Source organism: Dendrobates tinctorius, unplaced genomic scaffold (genome assembly GCF_039654945.1).
Source record: "Dendrobates tinctorius isolate UK_male_01 unplaced genomic scaffold, ASM3965494v1 ptg000029l, whole genome shotgun sequence".
Classification (NCBI taxonomy): domain Eukaryota; kingdom Metazoa; phylum Chordata; class Amphibia; order Anura; family Dendrobatidae; genus Dendrobates; species Dendrobates tinctorius.
The window spans coordinates 44,814,318-44,829,460 of NW_027361697.1; positions in this window are offsets into that span (position 1 = coordinate 44,814,318).

A 15,143-nucleotide genomic window follows, 5' to 3' on the forward strand; every position below is an offset into this window, starting at 1 on the left:
CCTGCGATCTTGTGACAGAGGCGCCTATTGGCATGTCTTGCGAGGTGCTTCCACAAGGGTTGAGTTAAATGCTGCTGTCAGAGATCGTGGATCGTGATTGCAACCACGGATTGTAGAGGCACATGACAGCTGATCAAATCAGCCATCAAGTGCCGGGAAAGATGTGGGGTCTGCTCCAGAGCCCACATCAAATATAGGGAAGCTAGCTATGACGTACCTATACATCATAGGTCATAAAGGGGTTAATGTTGGAGAAGATAAACTGAGATTTTTCCTCTCAAGTCCTGCTGCTTATACTGGCCGATCATAAATTTTCAGCAACAGGTTTCTTAGAAAATTCTTTATATTGCTGTATACTAATATAAATTGTACCCATAAGAGGATATTGTCTTTAAAAATGTCAAAAGCACAAAACCACAAGATCATCGCCTAAGAACAAGCCACAAAGTAATGAGACACATAAATTCCAGAAGTCAGCACAGATTATCCATTCCCTATATAAACACAGGAGAAGATAGGAGCATATGCCCTGTAAATATTAACTGCCATCAAGTGATTGCATGCACTAGAACATCCATACTCCCAATTAACATCAAAATCAGGACATCATGATGTGTATTTTCCATCGCATTGATTTGCTGAATATTAGCAATCAATCAGTCTGTCTCGCCTCCTTTTTTATTTTCTGTGTGATTTATGTATGGCATATAATTTCGGTCTCACGCACACACTTCTCATCATCACAGCATTCATTCCAGGCACATGTATATTAGATAGGAACTACTTCTGCCAATTGCAGACAAATCAAACATACAGGATCTCCCAGGTCTGGAGTCATTGTCAGGAGTTCTGTGCCTGCCAAAAATAGCTTCCTTTTAAAGCCTTGCCAGCACCCCTGCTAATTCAGCTAATTAGGGCTTCAGAAGAATGATTGTCATACAAATGGCTGAACCCTATGTGTGCCAGGAAAGGAATACTCATGCATGGGACGGTAAATACTGTCTCATGCACACTAGGCACTCTGTTTCATAAGTAATATCGAGAGCTTTCTTGTTGACTTCTTGGTAAATGTCCAAGGTTGGTAGCACAGGGCAGTACGAGGCACACAAACAAGGGAAGTTAAAAAAAGCAGAAATGAGGAAATGTACTACAGCATGAGATCAGATTCAGAAATCAACACAAAACACACACACACATATATATATACAGGTTCGGTATTAAATATCCCTGGGCTGGTTTTAGCATTTGAGATCAGCATTTAAAGGGTTAATAGCTGCGGGTGAATTACGATTCCACCAGCGGTTATTCCGGGCCCATGTCAGCTGTTCAAAACATCTGACATGTCCCGGGAAAGATGTGGGCTCACCACCGGAGCCCACATCAAAGGGAGGGAGTCGGATATCAGTGTACTATTACGCCTGATGTCGGAAAGGGGTTAAAAATCGTGCCGATCTAAAGTAGACATGTGGGAAGTGTTATTTCCTTTTTATTTTGGGTGACATTACTCATTGGTTTAAGGGCATAAATATTAAACGCTTGAAAATTGCAAACATTTTCGGAATTTTCCCCCAATTTTTTTTTTTTTAAATAAATACAAGTTTTATTGAACAAATGTTATGACTTCGCAAAATATGTTATGTCACGAAAAAAAAACCCAGCTCAAAATTAGTGGGGTCCGTTGAAGCATTCCAGAGTTATTACCACATAAAGTGACACTGGTCAGAATTGTAAAATTTGGACTGGTCACGAAGGTGAAAGCAGACTTGGGGTAAAGGGGTAAAGCCCCGTTACACACTGCGATATCGCTAGCAATATCACTGTAAAGTCACCGATTTTGTGACGTAGCAGCGTGTATAGTATAAGTTATTTTTATATGGTTTCAATCAGTTTAATATAATATACACTGAGATGAGTAAGCAAAAGGTCACTGAAACTTACTTAAGATAAAGGAATGTAAATTACTGGTCATTTGTTTATACATCAACAAAGGACCATTGATATTCAAGGCAACTACCTTAATTAGATTGGGTGTGTTAACTTTCCCCATGGATGTTATCTTGTGCTCCGAAGCCCCTCCTCCAGCTTGCTGTATTTCTGCCATGTGGCACACATGAGGCCCCCTCTAGCTTCCTGTATTATATATTGGTTAAAACAGGTATTGAGGGGATGTGTTTATAGCCAATGGACAATAGACTTGTGACATCATTCCCCATATGGTGGGGCTGGACACACCTTTTAGCTGGACATTTTAAAAGAACTAGGACACATGTTCTCTGGCTCTCTTGGCTCCTGGAGGATGACTGGTCGACGTCTATCTGAATAATGTAACGTATGAATAATGCTTGTTTCTAATTAATGCATATGTATTTATAGTTTTATACTGTTTATTATTTGATCTTATCACTTATTAAGTAAATCAATTTAGCAAATTCAATTCTTGTGTGAGCATTTTTTTATTCATCACAATCCATTGGAACCCTTACAATACACAGCGATATTGCTAGCGATAGCGCAACATGTGATACTTACCTCCGACCGGCTCCCCCGCTGGTTATCGCTGGTCGCGCGAGAAGGTCCTGGATCATTTCTCATTGTCAGCTTCCTGCGGCGCTTCCTGCTGTGACGACGAGTGACGCGTGGACGCGGGCGGGAGGACGTCAGGATCGCCACGTCTGACAGGTAAGTAGCGACCCCTGACCCCTGCGATGTCACTGGTGAGATCTGCCTGTGTGGCAGCTCACTAGCGACCATTTAGCGATGCACCAGCGATCCATATCGTTGTCGGGATCGCTGGTGCATCGCTATGTGTAACGGTACCCTTAATAATACTTGAATTCCAATCATTAGCTCAAAAATTATACTTAAGTCAATACCTACAATGGATGTTTGTTTGCTATTAATTTCCCTCAGATCTTGCTTCCCAGTAATCTTTGTCTCTGGTTTAGCTCAGCTTCCTTAGCACAAATAGGATACCTTTGACCAGAGTTTACATACAATGCTTACAGGGAGTCAGATGTAGTCTGAGACACACCTCCTATCTCATTATTGGTTCAGGTTACTGCTCTCTCCCCTCCTCTACTTTAATATTGAAAACAGTCCTATGCCTACGTATCAGGACTGTTACGGAAAATGAGCATGGTCACTCCTATCAAGGATGCAGACAGAATAAGTGGAGTATATAGTCCAAGATAGAATACAAAAAAGACTTTAATTCATGCCTTTTTGGATTGGCTGGTATGTCTAAGCAAGTTTATCTCTGTTTCACTAGTAGAATATTTCATGGGGACCTAATTTCCAATACAGCGGGGTCAGAATAAATATATAATACACCAAACTGCCTGTGTTAAAAAAATGGTTTATCACTTACTTGCCACAAATATATTGACATGAATGAATCTTATTAATAAAATCCTGTAACTAAAAGGACACTCAGACGGCCATATAACTTGGATGAGTGCTATCCAATGATTTTTGGATAGGACTCGGACCAATGCTATACTACTATGGGGATGTGCAGATCTGCGATTTTTTTTTCTATGCAGATTCAGCATGCCACCAGAGCCTCCAATAATCGGATATCATGCACCCATACAAGTCTATAGGTGTGTGTAAAAGATCGGACTGCACTTGCATGTAATCCCTTTGCCGTCCAAAATATGGTCACAGAGACAATGGAGAAGATGGAGAAATTAAATTCTCCATCTTCTCCACAGTTGTGCTGCGATACTCTCATGTGAACGAATGACACTCAGATGACACTTGGATCAATAGTGTCTGACATTGAGCGGAGTGTCATTACCATGATTGGCCCAATTCTCTTGAATGACTGACTCGACAGCTGTGTGTCCCGACCTAATACTGATGTAATTTCTATTTGAGATATTATCAATTTCCATTTGTATCCTAGATTATGATTATTTATTTGCGATCTGTTACTCAGAACAAATTTTCAAATCACCAGTCATTGGTCACTGATTTGTATAGCCGTTTTGTGTAAGCGGTCCCTATTTCACAAGGCCGGAATACAGACTGGATGTACTTTATATGAAAATCAATTTATTTTATACCTGATATCTCAGTCTGCAATAAAACAAGAAATTGAATTTGCCTAACTGTAAGGCAAGGTATGTGTTACTCTAAATTTGCAAGTAATTCAGTAAACTGCTCAGCGCTATCTTTTCCATCTAAACATTGGATAATGCTCAATTTTCAAAAGTGCACATACCAGACTTGCATAGTTTAAATTAGAAATGGTACAAGTCCCATGAGTATTCAAGGGGTTAAAGTGATTTGAAACCCCTTGCTATTTTCCTGACCTTATCACTTGTAGGGATCACTCTGTCTCCCTCTTGCAATGTAATTACAGAACCATTAGAGCCTTGTCCACTGTCATGTTGCTTGAGTTTCACTTGAAAAAGAGATCAGACAGTCAACCCTTTCTTATTTCACAGGCGCCTGTCTCCATTCACTAGAGACAAGAAGCTACTGGACCACTGAATGAAGTTCTAAGATTTGTCATGTCTATAGATTGCCTTTTCTGCGGCAAATATTCTCTGGGTGTAGAGATTATATCAAATGTCACACCACAATAATGTATGGCCTTGCTGCATTGTGGCTCTTGCTGATCATCTAGCATTTAAGATTGTAAATTGTAGGTTAACAGGTTATGCCATACATTTTTAACAGAGGAGTCAGAGTTTCATGACTCCTATAGATTTGAAAGGAAAACTGTCATCTTATTCATACTTCCCGAACCATGATCATACTTTGAAAAACCAACTGGGACTATGGGCCTGATGCATCAAGAACGGCATTGCTCATGCAGGTCTTGATGAGGGGGCATGCCGGAGTCAGATGCTCTTAATTCATGAAGAGGTGTAAGCCTTTTCATGAATCAGGAGCATTGGTAAGTAGCGTACACCTCTGTATGTGCCTTGCCACAAATGCCACTCTAGCTCATGCTGGAGTAAGATATATGGCTTAGTAAAGACCATCGCTAATAATGAATTTGATGAGTGGCAGACGCCAAGCTTCCCCGTCATGACCTAGTTCCTCCCATTTTGTCATAAAACTTTGGCAGAACTCTTAGTTGCACCTAAATTTTGCATCATTTCAAAGATTTTATGCCAGAATTCTGTCTTGAAAGCTTTGATGCATCCGGCCCTCTGTGTCTCAAATGACTTGTCCAAGAAAGGTACCCAGCATCTTCTCCCCTCCTCAACCCCTTTGACTGATGGGTCTCACACATAGAGAAAAACTTACCAGTCATGGGCAGCAGGGTGGAAAGAGTTTCTGGGCAACCAGCCTTGGACTATTCAATTAAAACACTTAGTCAACGGCCAGATTTTCAAAGAACATTTTCTATGAAATGCTACATACGCATAAAACATAAACCAGCTTCAGCAAAGCTGGTTGTGGTCATGATAGCATGAATCAGATGACAAGTATCCTTGATTGAAGAAAACCATGCACATGCTTAACACTTATCCATCCAGTCTCTGCTGACTGTCTAATTTGGTGGAAAAGAGGTTGAGGTGCCCCAATTCTTCTGATAGGTGGAGTATGCTTATTGTATCAATTTACATAGCTTCACAGCTTAACATTGAGTACAATATTTGGCTATTACATATGCAGCAATTCCCTAATATTGTAATCTCTACCTTTCCACCCTGCAGTTTTTTTACCATTGGATCCTCCAATTGGCCCAAGCTCAGACACCACAACTAGGACCAAAAGGTAATAAGATACTAAACCCATTCCTAATGTGTTATGGGATCATAGAATCATAGAATCATAGAATCGTAGAGTTGGAAGGGACCGCCTGGGCCATCTGGTCCAACCCCCTGCTCAAAGCAGGATTCGCTAAATCATCACAGTCAGATGTCTGTCCAGCCTCTGTTTGAAGACTTCCATTGAAGGAGAACTCACCACATCTCGTGGCAGCCTGTTCCACTCATTGATCACTCTAACTGTCAAAAAGTTTTCTTCTAATATCTAATCTGTGTCTCCTCCCATTCAGTTTCATCCCATTGCTTCTAGTCTTTCCTTGTGCAAATGAGAATAAAGATATTCCTTCTACAATGTGACAGCCCTTTAGATATTTGTAGACAGCTATTAAGTCTCCTCTCAGTCTTCTCTTTTGCAAACTAAACATTCCCAAATCCTGCAACCTTTCCTCATAAGACAGGGTTTGCAGACCGGTCACCATTCTGGTCGCTCTTTTCTGAACTTGCTCCAGTTTGTTGATGTCTTTTTTAAAATGTGGTGCCCAAAATTGGACACAATATTCCAGATGAGGTCTGACCAAAGAGGAGTAGAGGGCAAAAATGACTTCACGTGATCTAGACTGTATGGTTCTGTTAATACATCCTAGAATTGCATTTTCCTTTTTTGCTGCTGCATCACACTGTTGACTCATATTCAGTCTGTAATCTATTAGTATACCCAATTCTTTTTCACATGTGCTGTTGCTTAGCCCTATTCCTCCCATTCTGTATATGCTTTTTCATTTTTATTGCCCAGATGTAGTACTTTGCATTTTCCCTGTTAAAAACCATTCTGTTAGTTGCTGAGCACTGCTCCAGTTTATTTATATCTTTTTGAATCCTCTCTCTCTCTTCTCTAGTATTAGCTATCCCTCCTAGCTTTGTGTCATCAGCAAATTTAATCAGTTTACCCTCAATTCCTTCATCTAAATCATTGATAAAAATGTTGAACAATACAGGGCCCAGGACAGAGCCCTGTGGTACCCCACTTGAGACATTCTTCCAACTGGATGTGCAGCCATTTACGACCACTCTTTGGGTCCGATCACTAAGCCAGCTATGAATCCACCTAACAGTTGCCTTATCCATTCCATACTTAGTCATTTTTTCAATAAGGATTGTATAAGATACTTTGTCAAATGCTTTGCTGAAGTCAAGATATACTATATCTACAGCATTTCCTTTATCCACCCAATCAGTGATTCCGTCATAGAAGGAAATTAAGTTAGTCTGACATGACTTATTAGTTACAAACCCTTGCTGACTCTGTTTAATCACTTCATTCTTATCCAGGTACTGACATACATGTTGTTTAATAATTTGTTCAAAGATCTTTCCTGGTATAGAAGTCAGACTCACCGGCCTATAGTTGCCTGGGTTCACCTTCTTCCCCTTTTTGAAGATAGGAACAATATTTGCTCTTCTCCAGTCTTCTGGGACTTCTCCTGTTCTCCAAGAATTTTCAAAGATTATGGAGAGGGGTTCAAAAATTTCTTCTGCTATCTCCTTCAGTACTCTGGGGTGTAATTCATCTGGACCTGGAGACTTGAATTCATTTAGGTTAGCTAAGTGTTTCCTCACTATCTTTCTGTTTATAGATATCCTGGATTCTTCTATTCCCTTAATAGGACAGTGAAGAACAGTTGATGTTACATTTCCTTTCTGAGAGAAAACAGATGCAAAATAGGAATTTAAAAGTTCGGCTTTCTCAACATCCTGTCTTACCATTTCATCATTTTCATCCTGTAAAAATCCTATAGCATCTTTGACTTTTCTTTTACTTTTGACATATCCCCAAAATCCTTTATTATTGCTTTTGACATCTCTTGCAAGCCTCAATTCATTGTCAGCTTTAGATAATCTGATTTGTGCCCTGCAGGTTCTGCAGACATCATTATATTCTTCTTTAGATATGCCTCCCTCTTTCCATTTTATAAACATTTCTTTCTTCCTTTTTAGCATGTGCTTAAGTTCTGTGTTCATCCATCCTGGTTTCATTAAATGCTTCCTATTCTTCCCTCTTTTTGGAATTGTTAACAATTGTGCATTGAGAATTTCATTTTTCAAGATTTCCCATCCTTCCTGGACATTTTTGTCTTTAAGGATATCCAGCCATTGGATCCCTCCAATTCTCTTTCTGAATCCCTTAAAATCTGCCTTTCTGAAATCTAACCTTGAAGTCTGAGTCTTCACAAGTCTTCCTCCTCTAGTTATCCAAAATTCTAAAATAGCATGGTCGCTACCTCCTAGGGTCCCAGTCACTTTTACCTCATCAACCATTTCCTCCCTGTTTATAAGGATTAGATCCAAGGTAGCAGTTCCCCTTGTTTTCTCCCCTACCTTTTGGAAGATAAAGTTGTCAGCAAGAGAGGATAAGAATTTCCTTGACCTGTTAGTTTTGCCTGAGAGAGATTCCCAACAAATGTCTGGATAGTTGAAATCTCCCATGACATCTATGTCATATTTTTTGGAGAACTTGGCCATTTGATGCATAAAGAGTTCATCCATATCTTCAGCTTGCACAGGCGGCCTGTAGTAAATGCCTACAATGGTGTCCTTTCCATTGTTCTGTCCTTGTATTCTTACCCAAACAGTTTCCACAGAACTCCCAGTCTCTGAAGCTTCAATCTCTGTGCAGATATACGCTTTTCTAACATACAATGCGACACCCCCTCGTCGTTTATCAAGTCTGTTTCTTGCAAATAAGTTGTATCCTTCTAGTCTTGTATTCCAATCATGTGTATCATCCCACCAAGTTTCAGTGATTCCAATGACATCATATTTTTTTTCCTGCGTTAGTAGTTCCAATTCTCCTTGTTTGTTGCCCATGCTTTGTGCATTAGTATAGAAACATTTTAGTTTGTGATTGTTTTCTCTTTCTCCAATATTTTTATTATTTAGATTCTTTTGTCTTTGTTCTTCCTTTCCACTTCTAATAGCAGAGTTCTCAATAGCATTTGTCAGGTGTATGGCTTTTTCTGGTCTTTTGCTTCCCTTCCCACGTTGTTCTAGTTTAAAGCTCTCCTTACAAGTGTAGCAAGGCGACTTCCAAATACTTGTTTTCCAGTCTTCGTAAGGTGCACCCCATCTCTAGCAAGTAGTCCATCGCATAGGTAATTCACTCCGTGATCCAGAAATCCAAATCGTTGCTGATGGCACCATCGACATAGCCAGTTGTTCACCTACAGAATCTTATTCCACCTCCTTGTTTCATGGCCATCCACTGGGAGGATGGAAGAGAAGACCACCTGAGCTCCCATTTTTTTCACTTTCTTGCCTAAGTTTTCAAAGTCTCTGCAGATGGTTTCCAGGTCGTTTCTTGCGGTGTCATTTGTCCCCACATGTAGTAGCAGGAATGGGTAGTCATCTGTCGGTCTGAAGAGTCCAGATATCCTGTCAGACACATCTTTAATTTTTGCACCTGGAAGACAGCACATTTCTCTTGAAGTTCTATCCGGTCTGCAGATAGCGGCCTCTGTTCCTCTCAACAGGGAATCCCCCATGACCGCCACTCTCCGTTTCCTCTTCACAACAATTTTCTTTCTCCATCCAGGAGGACTCTGAAGGTGTACAAGGTTGCTGTTTGGGGGCAAAGTCTTATCCTGATGTATTTCTTCATCGTTTTCCAGCGTGAGAGCTTGGTACTGGTTCCTGAGAAGTATGGGTGCTGACTGCCTCCTGATCCTCCTGCTTCTCTGGGTCACATGTTTCCATTCCTCTGTTTCTTCAGGTGCACTTCGAATTTCTTCTCTTTCTGTAACATGAAGAGATAATTCTGCTCTTTCTAAGAACTCTTCACCTTCCTTAATGATCTTCAACGTAGCTAACCTCTCTTCGAGATTTTGCAACTTTTCCTCCAACAGGGACACAAGCTTGCATTTGTGGCATGTGAAGTTTGGCTTTTCCACTGGTAAGTCTGTGAACATGTAGCAAGAATATGTATCCTAATAGCCATTACGTCAATTATACAGTATGTCTCATTATGCAGTGATATGAACATACTGTAGGTTGCAGTGCAATTAATGGGTTATTTTCACTGTATGATATGGGTAAAATTGCACAGTGCTTGTTAAGACAAGCTACTTTGCAATTACCTGTTATTAAAAATCCTCTTTGTTTTGGAGAAGATCTTACTTTACTTTTTTGATTATTCTTCATTTGCTCTTCTAGACAAGGGTCAAAATTCTTACAAACTCTTTTATTTAGAGTTTGTAGTTAGCGGTAGGGCAATAATGTCACTGGTGCAAAATGTCAACCAATTAGGAGTGCATCATTCCCTGGAAAACAGGAAGCCAAGACGCCACAATGAGTGATGCATCACTGGATAAGAAGTGATACAGTCCCTTTGACTGTATATACAACTGTCCTGTATACTGTAAATGGAGGGGTTCGGCACCTATCTTGTCTTCAGGGCCAAGCTTCATTCCCTTTTCTTATGGGCACTGCCCATTGTTGTGCTCCATCTATGGTGATACAAGTGGCCCAGTATTCCTTGGTGACATCATCTTCCGGGGCGGTTAAAAACCCAATAGACACAGCTCTGGGGCAGAAAATTGAGACTGTAATGTATTCAGTTGTATCTTGTTTGGAGTTTGGTACCATCCAGTGTCTTCAGTTGCATAATTTTTTTGAAACTCCTGTGATTTCCATAAACTCTCAGACTTGCTGGTTAATCCTTTGCTTGCTACCTGCTGGTTACCCCATTGTTTGCAATAAGCGTCATGACCTGATATTTAGTGACTATTTACTGTGCTTTATGAATCTCTATAAATTATTGCGATTTCTGAAAAACCTTGGATCTGTTGATTAATGATTAACCCTCCATTTGCTACATGTTGATTACTGTGACATCAGGATGAACTGATATTAGACACTTTTCACATTGCATTGTTATAAGTGATAAGTGAACATGCTCAGATAAGGTGTTGTCCGCATATGCTCTGGTGCTAACCAAGTGTCTTCAGCGTGCTCGAATAATATGTTCGAGTCACCACAGCTGCATATCTCCAGGCTGTCCGACAGCTGAAACACATGCAGGGATTGCCTGTTTGTTAGGCAGTCCCTGCATGATTTTGTCAGTCGAACAGACAGAGCTACAGCCGAGGCGACTTCAACATATTTTTCGAGCCCACCAAAGACACTCTGTTCGCACACAAGCGTGCTGAAATAACACCTATTCCGAGCACATTCGCTCAACATGAATTATTATCTGTAGTGGATCCTGCTACCTACATCTGTGAGCCCTCGTCAGACCTGCCATTTTCCTCCGCATCTGCCCTCCTGGTTTTATGGCTTTCAGTAAATCCTGCCTTGCTTATCTGTCTGCTATCCAGCATAGCCCGCTCTCCAAACCCTCTCTTTCCAATGTGTCTTTTAGCTTACTGTACCAATGCCCGATGTCAGTGTGTCCACCCTGACATGGAGCTTTGTGAATTCACCTCACCGGGTGGATATGCTCTCAATGTATTCTTGCAGGTTCAAGAAACCTTAATCTGACACAGCCCCTTTGCAGTTGCATTTGCATTAGTAGAATTCATACTGCCATTTATAGCAGCCGGTACGCTATAGATAAAAATTATCTTAAATAACTATATTAGAATGAACTTAAAACCAAAAGCTCCCATACATGTTAGATAAACATCAACTAAACCCATCAATTTTGTCGATATATGGGTCTACTGTGTAATGTGTATAGGAGCTTTTCAACTTATTCTTGACAGATGATATATAGAGAGATAAGAATTGGACAATGTGAACTTAAGTCTTACTTCACTTTCAGCATAATGTCCAATGAATTTGCAGCCATGCATTCAAGTCTGATGGAGTTGGAAAGATAGCTGAAGGACAAATGATCATTGGGCTATTAGTTATCAAAGGAGCATTAGCAGTTTCATTTTACCAGAAACAAAACTAGTAATAGGAAGTACATTTTTTATTTTTTTATTTTTTTTTTTAAATAAAAGATATATTTTATTACAAAAAATACAAGTTATGCTGAACAGTAGTGATCACAAATTCCTAATGTCATACATTTTTTCATCACTTAACTTACTATTAGTGATGGTTGAGTAGCATAGTTGCTCGGGTCTCCCCGAGTATGCTCGGGTGATCTCCGAGTATTTTGGTGTGCTCGGAGATTTAGTTTTCGTCATCTCATCTGCATGATTTGTGGCTTGTAGACAGGCTGAATATATGTGGGAATTCCCTAACAAACAGGCATTCCACACATGTTTTCAAGCTGTCTATCAGTCGCAAATCATGCAGCTAAGGCGACAAAAACTAAATCCCGGAGCATGCCAAAATACTCGGAGACCACCTGAGAATGCTTGGGGAGACCCGAGCACGAGTTTACTCGCTCATCACTACTTACTATATCTAGTCCCATGATCCAGAATTACTTACCTGGGATACTGCAATACTGTGATCAGGAGGATTTACTTTTCCTCCACTTTGTCAACCTCATTTCTTATAACCAGGTGTGATGTAAGCTATATTCCAGCAAATTATCCCAGAGCAAAACAGTGGCAACATCCTTTTATGCAGACTCCAATTGTCTCATTATTAGCAAGAAGTAAACCAAAAGAACTGTATTTATAGGAACTGACAAATCAATTTTCAATTTTTACATAGCCAAGCCTTTTAATATTGATTGAGACATATTGACAAGCATCTCATCTATATGAGAGATCAAAGATTTGAATATAATATATTATTAAGTGCAGATGCTGAAAAAAACAAATGTGCCTTTTAAAGTAGTTTCAAATTTGCAATAATCTCTGGTGTTCCTTTATAGCAAAACAGGTGTCACAGACAGACAATAGCAGCAGCAGCCATTGCTTCTGTGAATGAAAGCTGCTTCTTGGCAGTCTGTAACTCATAGGATTCTGGGCATGAGACACCCGGGTCTCTGTGACTGAACAAATTACTGTGCTTATATTTCTGGAGAAATAGAAAACATGACAGATATTACAAATTAGAATTTTATATTAAAGATGATATCTATCAGGACATCAGAAAGCTGTTTAATCCCAATGACCTATTTCTTTATCAAAGAGAGGAAAACAGACTTGGCTTTTAAAATGTAGCCTCTATAGACCTAAACAGCAAAATAGATTTAAACTTTGCACCAACAAATCAAAGGCATACTTTGAAATCATGAGACCAATAGCAAAAGTCATTACACAACAATTTTGCCCCTTTAAAAGCACCCTTAGTGTTCTCACCAACTTTCCCAGACAAGTTTTAATTAGAGCTAAGCATGGATTTTGTCTCTTGTCCAGCTCATTTGAAGCCCAGTTAAGTACATGGAGAGTTTACACATCGTCCCAACTTTTTTTGACTTGGGTTTGTACCTGCCAAGAGTAATGAATTTGCAGGAATTTTGCATTTTTCTTCTTTACAGTTCAACCGGTGAGTCTATGGTGTTCAAGGAGGTTCTGGATGCCTTTATTGAAAAGTTAATTATTACTAATTATGAGTACTTTTTTCTGTGGTGGAATTTAATCCAGGGAACTAGTCTGATCTCCATATGTGGAGTCAGGAAAGAATTTTACCCCAAAATGAGATAATTAGCATCTGCCTCATAGTGCTTTTGCCTTATTCTGGATCAATATATTAGGTTTCACATAAAAGCACATCATATTGCTCATGGCAGCTCAGGAGCTGTGCTTGAGACCATAGTTGAAACTAATTCCTAGGCTCTAACTACAAATGCCTTTAAGGGAATAACTTTCACCTCTGCAAAATGTGCATAATGGGAGAGGTGGAACCAATGTGCCATTATCCGAGGATCTCAATCACCTAGTTGCGTTCTAGAGCCGAGAAGATATTTGAAAAGAAGCAGCAGATTACCATATGGCCGGAAGGAGATTTTTGAGCAAGAACGACTCCAACCCCAGAGGAATAAGAAAATACTTCCAAAAATAATTTCTTATTATTGTCTGGTTGATAGAGCACAGGAGCGTAGGACAAGGCCTGTTTTAAGGCGGCAAGGATGTTTTCTTCCTCTGGAGTAGAGATGAGTGAATTTGATGTGGTCAGGGCTAATTCAGCAAGCTATAGCCCTTACCGAATAAGTTGCAGAGGGAACCCGGCTTCCTGGGTTACTCCGGCTGATAAGCTGTTCGGCTCCACAGCTGCATGTGTCGCGGCTGTGTGACAGTCACGACACATGCAAGGAGAGCCCAACAAACATGCTCTCCATGCATGTGTCGTGACTGTCACACAGCTGCGACACATGTAGCTGCGGAGCCAAACAGCTGATCAGCCGGAACAATCCAGGAAGCCTGGTTCCCTCTGTAGCTTATTTGACAAGCACTATAGCTTGACAAAAAAGCCCTGACCTGATCAAATTCGCTCATCTCTGCTCTGGAGTCCATACTCTAGGGTTAGCGCACTTGCAAGTCATGGCAAAGATAGGAGCAGTCTGAGAGGAGAAATTCTGATTGAAGTGGTGGTAATTATTAGTGAATCTGAGAAAGCATTCAGACTGTAAGGGAGGGGCCACTTTAGGATGGCAGACACCGTCTCAGGATCCATTCTCATACCCGTCTCAGAGAGGATATACCTTAATCTTGGTGCACAGACGATTCTTCGTTAATCACTGCAAAACCCGGCGAACATCCCTCCTGTGTGTGGGCAGATCGAAAGAGAACACCAACATGTTGCCCAAGTACACTACGACACACGAGCAGAAGAGGTCCTGGAAGACATCGTTCACCAGTTCTTGGAAGACTGCAAGGGCAATCCTCATAATGGCCATTGCGGGTGTTAACCCCTTCACTACCAAGGGTGGTTTGCACGTTAACTACCGGGCCAATTTTTACAATTCTGACCACTGTCCATTTATGAGGTCATAACTCTGAAACGCTTCCGTGGATCCCGGTGATTCTGACATTGTTTTCTCGGGACATATTGTACTTCATGTTAGTGGTAAAATTTCATTCATATAACTTGCGTTTATTTATGAGAAAAACGGAAATTTGGCGAAAATTTTGAAAATTCCGCAATTTTCCAACTTTGAATTTTTATGCCCTTAAATCACAGAGATATGGCACACAAAAAAGTTAATAAGTAACATTTGCCACATGTTTACTTTACATCAGCACAATTTTGGAACCAAAATTTTTATTTGTTAGTAAGATATAAGGGTTAAAAGTTGACCAGCGATCTCTCATTTTTGCAACACCATTTTATTTTTACGGACCACATCACATTTGAAGCCACTTTGAGGGGTCAATATGATAGAAAATACCCAAAAGTGACACCATTCTAAAAGCTGCACCCCTTAAGGTGCTTAAAACCACATTCAAGGAGTTTATTAACCCTTCAGGTGCGTCACAGGAGTTTTTGGAATATTTAAAAAAAATTAACATTTAA